Genomic DNA, 6721 nt, shown 5'->3' with positions numbered 1-6721 from the left:
AACATTTAATGATACAGGCAAAATTGATGGTCGTACGTAGATTTTTGTCGCCCACTAAATATAACTATCAGCCAGTTAAAGTGACGTAAATTACGCGTCACTTTAATATATAGAGACTAGCATCCCAAATGCTACAAAGTCAGTTGTAACTTTTCTCCAATTAGCTCTAACTCAAACTGTAAAGGAGGTACCATTATCTTGTTTTAGATGCTTAACGTACGGATTACAAAAAAAAAAACTTTCTTGTCGTCCAATATTTCCTGTTAAGGTGTACCTGATAAAAAGTACTGTGCCACTATTTGAACCACCGATTGGAACTACGATATCCATGGTAACAGAAGTTGCAAAGACTTCTATACGGATGGTTCCAAACTAAACGACCAGGTGGGCTCTGGCGTGTACTCTAAAGATCTAAAACTGGTCATATCGAAAAGGTTCCCGACCACTGCAGTGTGTATCAAGCGGAGATCCTTGTAATTACGGAAGTGGTGGAATGGCTAAGATATAATGTCATTACGACGATTGGCATAAATATCTTCTCAGACAGCCAGGCAACCATTAAATCCCGGGAGAACTTATTTCTGAACACAAAACCCGCCCTCGACTATCGCAGATCTCTCAACGAGATGGCTGAACAGTTCAAAATTCACGGTTTTGGGGGACGGGCTACAGAGATATCCCAGGTAATTGTAAAGCGGATGAGCTTGCGAGACTAGGAACTACCCTACACATTCCAAGGATACTGGAATCTGTAATTATATCACTAGCGACATGTAAGCTAAGTTTTCAGGACCAGGCCCGAAGGACAACGAATGACAGATGGTCACAAAGAGGGGGCTGTGAGCATTCCAAAACTATGTGGCCTAATGTAGACTTGAAGAGGTCTACTGCTTTGCTGTCGTTGACTAGAACAGACGTCTCAGTCATTGTGTCCGTCATGACAGGTCACTGTCTAATCGGAAAACATGCTGACAGACTGTCATATCGAAAAGGTTACCCGACCATGCTGACAGACTGAAGGTTGCCAGCAATGACTTTTTCAGAAGCTGTGAGGAAATCGAAGAAGAGACTATAGAACACCTTCTGTGTGTGTGACTCGCACTAGCATTCAGAAGGAGTTCCACTTTAGGTTTACATTTCTTTGAGAACCTGTCTGATTTAGCGGATGTGAACATTCGCAAGGTATTGGGCTTTTCTATCTAAATGTACGAATTTAAATAAAATACTTCCAGCCTTCCAATATATACTGTCAAGATGTACCTATATCCCAATTTGAATTATTCAGCTCAATCCGTATAGAAAGTACCATTTTGTACGTTTTAGTATTTTAGAGTGAGAACATAAAAAACTTCTTTTTGCGCGATATATACTCTCCAGTTGTGTCTGTATTCCAATTTTGAAAGCTGTAGCTCAATCTGTAAAGAAAGTACCATTTTGTACATTTTAGTACCTAAATGTACGAATTTCAAAAAAAAATCTCCCAGTCGCCCGATATACAGTGGCTTAGATATGTTAATATACCCTTTCGGCAATACCCAATAAAATGTATCTATATATCTTATAGATCTTTGCAACACTAAGCCTATTTGGCCTGGCATTGCATTTGTTAAAATGTGCAAAAGTACAAGTTACTATAAAACTGGTTAACATAGTTGTTGTTGTTGTAGCAGTTTATTGTGTACTATCTTTCGTCTGCTTTATTCTGTTGAGTGTCAAGACCCAAAAACTCCGCGGCTAAGATGGGGTGCGTCCACAGGGATCTGGGTCTGAGTCGAGTGGGTTTGGCCGGGCAGTTAAACAGGTGACGTGTATCGTGCGGTCCCTGGTTACAATCGGGACATACATCTTGCACGTCGGCATCAATCCTAGCTCTGTGGGAATTGAGGCGGCTGCATCTGCCGGAACGTAATTGAGCCAGAACCACTCTGGTTTGCCGGGGGAGGTCGATTTCTTCGGGTGCAATGGGTGGCGGTCGTTCTCCAAGGACTACATTCACCCGGTAGCCAATTAACGCGTCTGCTACCGTGTCTGCATGAATGTTGTTCAGACCCGCTTGATCTAGAGATTCTCTCTGGACCTCACGCTCTAGATCGTGTAGATCTACCTTAAGGCTTCTGGGCGGTGGGTATCTATCCACAAGATGATGATTTGGATGATTTCTGCGATAACAGCCCAAAAGGTATTGCTTAGACAGCATGCAGTTATGTCTTCGCACTGGTAGGATCTTTGTCTCCTGATGGAGGTGGTGGATGGAGCTCCACATGAGAACTGAGGAGACAGCCCGTCGCAGTACGGAGGGCGGCATTCTGACAGATCTGAATATTATTCCACTGCGTGTCACAAAGTTGACGTGACCACACTGGCGCTGCATACCTTACCACAGACCGGCCAATTGCTTTGTACGTGGTCAACAAGGTTTCTTTGTCTGCACCCCAAGTGCTGCCAGCGAGTGACTTGAGGACCTTGTTTCTACTTTTGACTTTATTGCAGATTGCTGTGGCATGTGGGGAGAAAGTGTAGGAGCTGTCAAATGTGACGCCAAGTATTTTGGGACACTTGATGCTCGGAATCATTTCTCCATCGACCATCACAGTCAGCTCAGTATTCACCTCACGCGTATTTGTAGTGAACAGTGTGGCTGAAGATTTGGTAGCGGATATCTTCAGATTTCTTGCAGCGAAATATGAGGCAAGCTCGTTGAGGTAGACGTTCAACCTATCGCAGATGTCATCAATGGGTGGGGCGCCTGATGCCATGATCGTACAATCGTCCGCATATAATACGATCTCTATGCCGTCTGGAGGAGGTGGGATGGATGATAGGTAGAGGTTAAACAGAGCCGGAGATATCACCCCACCTTGGCGAACTCCCTGTTTCACTCTACGGTGTTTTGACTTCTTATCCCTAAATTCCACAAATGACTGGCGGCCACACAGATTCGCGACCCAACGTTTCAGGCCTGGCTGGAGAGACGTGTTGGCGATGTCCTCAAATAATTTGGCATGGCTGACCGTGTCGAATGCCTTCGATAGGTCCAGTGCCACGAGGACCGTCCTATCACATGGCCTGGGTTGATTGAAGCCACGGCAAATGTGTGTGGTGATGGCATGCAAAGCTGTTGTTGTGCTGTGCAGTCTCCGAAATCCATGTTGATGCTCGGCGAATGGAAATTCTCCTACGAGGCTCAGGAGGAGTAATGCCTCAAGCGTCTTTGCCACTGGTGAGAGAAGGGAGATCGGTCTGTACGACCCCCAAACTCGGGTCTTTACCAGGCTTCAGTAGCGGGATCACTCTGCCCATTTTCCAGACATCGGGAACTATAAGAGTGTTAAATGACAGGTTAAGGACAGTGGTAAGGTACTCAACTCCAGGTGAATCCAGATTCTTCAGCATCAATGTAAAGATTCCGTCGGGGCCCAACGCCTTGGAAGATTTGGCGCCACGGATGACATTCATAACTTCGCCCACGGTAAATTGTGATGGCTGTTCATCGGCTCGGAGACCACGAATACGGCGAATGGCTCTCCTCCTTGCCCTGTCTCTCTCGGGATGCACAATAAATTGACGGTTGAACAACCTGGCGCATCTCTTCGGATCAGTCACGGTTATCTCGCCAAAAGTGACTGAGGTCCTGTCGTCCCGTCTACCGGGGTTCGAGAGAGACTTAACAGTGACCCACAGTTTGCCTGCACCGGTGCCTAAGTTACATTGCTCCAAGTGTCCCAGCCACAAATTCCGCTTATGTTCGTTGACTACCCCGTTTATTTCCAGATTCAGCTCGCTGATTCTGGGGTTAGCGGGGTCCATAGCACGAATCCCATCACGCTCGTCTGCGAGTACCACTGCTTGCGCCGGGAAATTGGGTCGCACTTGCGGTATTCGACCGGCTGGTATAAAGCGAGCGGCTGCTGCGTTGATGATGTCTCGGAATTTCCTCTCGGCCACGAGCACATCGGAGGGGGGTGGCAGTTCATTGAAGCGGCGATTGGTATACTCTCTGAGGCCAGTCCAATTGGCCTTCTTGTAATTGATGAACGTCCGGCGCTCAGAGGTTATGAAGTCGGGTGGTCGGTCGATGGTGAGGATTATGGGGAGGTGGTCTGACCCCAAAGAGATGACGGCTTGCCAGGATACGTCACTCAGGGGATCAGGGGATGCAATTGAGATGTCTGGCGAGCTGCTGCACCTCCTTGTAATCCTAGTGAGGGCATCTTCATTCACCGTGCAAAACGTGGAGCTATCTATCTGCTCTGCCAAAGCTATGCCACGCTGGTCGTTACCTAGGGGAGAATGCCATGACGAGTGATGTGCATTAAAATCCCCCAGAACCAGACGACTATGGCCAGATAGCAACCCACTTATGTCGGGGTTGTAGGCCTTGCCATTAATCGGGACACAGCTACCAACCGGCGGTATATACACGTTGTATATCTCTATCTCGGCAGTACCAGACCTGACTGCTGCCCCCATACATTCCATGTATGGGTCACTAGCGTCAAGCGCAGGTGAGATAGTTCTATACTGCACGGAATGGTGTATAACGAAGGCCAATCCCCCACCTCCATTCCTTGAACGATCCTTACGTAGCACATTGTAGCCGTGACAACTGTGCAAGCTGCAGGTGTTAGTCCGCTTTGTCTCCTGGATCGCTGCGACCGATATGCTCTTCCGACTCATAAAATCTACAATCTCATCGATCTTGCCACGCAGTCCGTTGCAGTTTAACTGCAAGAACGATACACTTCCCGGCACTGGCCTGGCAATAGTAGGGCTAGGGTGCTGTCTTTGCATAAATTGCCGTACGGGAGAGGTCGGGGGGGTCACATAGTCCGACGACGAGGACGCCGAAGGCGACGACGGCGACGCTTGTGACCCACTGCTGGCTATGTTCGCACAGCACCTAGCGACATAGCCAGTATGACTATACTCCCGTAGCGAAGTGAGGCCAGAGCAAGAACGGAAATGTACCCACTCCAAGCACCGGTTACACCTCACCGACACTGACCGATAATGAAGGCGGTTCTGGCAAACCGAACAGAACCAGGGTCTGGGGTTCTTTTCAATCCCGGCACGGACCAGAAGCGTACGGAGAAGGCACTCCGGGATGTGCCTCTCCCATGACGAAAAAAGACGAACACGTACACTGAGGCGGCAGCCCTTGCCGATGAGGATTCCATCGGGTCAATCCGGTGCGTACAACCGGCTGCCATGGGATTGGGTTAACATAGTTAACATTTTAAGCAACATTCGATATTTGGCCAAAATATTTTTCTTACAAAAATTTTGTTTCTTAAAACTTGTTTTCTGAGAAGTCTATGTAGACTTTTCTGTGCCACTGTATACACTCTAGAAGCACCTGTATCCCAGTGCTCTAGCTCAATCCGTAAAGAAAGTACCATTTTGTACCTTTTAGTACCTTAGAATAGGATTTTCAAAAAAAATCTAATCGCCCAATAATTGTATCACAATTTTGAGAGCTTTAACCAAACCATTTACAGAAAGTAGCATTTATACATTTTAGTACCTAAATGTACGAATTACAAAACAATTTTCTTGTCCCTGATTCATACTGCCAAGGTCTACCTGTATCCCAATTTTAAGAGCTGTAGTTCAATCCGTGAAGTAAATACAATATTGTACGTTTTAGTACGCATAAGGTACGCATTTCAAAAAAATCTTCTAGTCGCCCAATATATTCTGTAAAGGTGTTCTTGTATCTCCAATTTTAGAGCTCTTACTCAATCTGTAAAGAAAGTACCAAATAGTACCAATTACAGCACTTTAAGTACGCTTTCGGTACGATCACAACATTTTTTTATTTGGCGCAACTTGTCGCATTTTTGTGAAGATAACAATCATTTTTCTATCAATCAAGTTCTAGCTGTCGCCGTTCGCTGTAGACGAAGATGAGCTATTTCGTACTAGTTCGCACTTTTTGGATCCTAAATAAACCAATTTTAAAAAAAAATAATTAAGTGACTCAAAGTATGATTCCGTGCAGAATGTAACAAATGGTACCAATTGCGTTGCTATACGTACGGTTTCTTCAGTTTCCAGTACTATTTTTCACACATTTCGTTCCACCCATACTTTTTCGTAACATGTATTTTAAGCCAAATTTCGAAGTTCAAGCTCGAAATTACTATTTTGTACGTTTTAGTACCTAAATGTATGAATGAATTCGGTAGCAAAATGTACGAATTTTGAAAAAAAATCATCATCATATATTTGCTGCATCTGTAAAGAAAATGGTACTATTTTTGGAACCTAAATGTAACAACTTTCAAAAGCTCATACAGTCATCAAATTAAGATTGATCCGATTAGTTTTGTATCACGGCAAGTGATGGTAAAGAAGGCCTACGTTGAACGAATTAAATTTTTATTTAATAATACAAATTAAGGGTATTTATTTCTATGTTCTGTTGTGTTTAGAAGGAGTGCGAATGAGCCCGATATATGTTTAGTTTCTATCATAGACAGACCACATAGTGGCAATAAAAATAAAATAATTTATTAGTTACTAACTGTTAAGTAATGGTTTGGAAGCCACCGTAGCGTAAAGGTTAGCTTGTCCGCCTTTGACGCTGAACGTCTGGGTTCCAATCCTGGCGAGACCAACAGAAAAAGTTTTCAGCGGCGGTTTTCCGCTCCTAATGTTGGCAACATTTGTGAGGTACTACGCCATGTACAAACTTCTCTCCAAAGAGATGTCGCACAGC

At 45.0% G+C, this 6721-nt stretch overlaps 1 long non-coding RNA gene across 1 annotated transcript; it reads left to right on the top strand.

Annotated features, from left to right (window-relative positions):
- Positions 1–5195: 5195 nt before the first annotated feature.
- Positions 5196–5971, top strand: LOC106088425 (uncharacterized). Its single transcript, XR_001221447.2, has 2 exons — positions 5196–5657; positions 5730–5971. It is a non-coding gene; the product is annotated as an uncharacterized LOC106088425 (long non-coding RNA).
- Positions 5972–6721: the final 750 nt, after the last annotated feature.

The sequence above is a fragment of the Stomoxys calcitrans genome, chromosome 5, assembly GCF_963082655.1.
Source record: "Stomoxys calcitrans chromosome 5, idStoCalc2.1, whole genome shotgun sequence".
Classification (NCBI taxonomy): domain Eukaryota; kingdom Metazoa; phylum Arthropoda; class Insecta; order Diptera; family Muscidae; genus Stomoxys; species Stomoxys calcitrans.
This window is presented reverse-complemented; position numbering and strand designations above follow the sequence as displayed.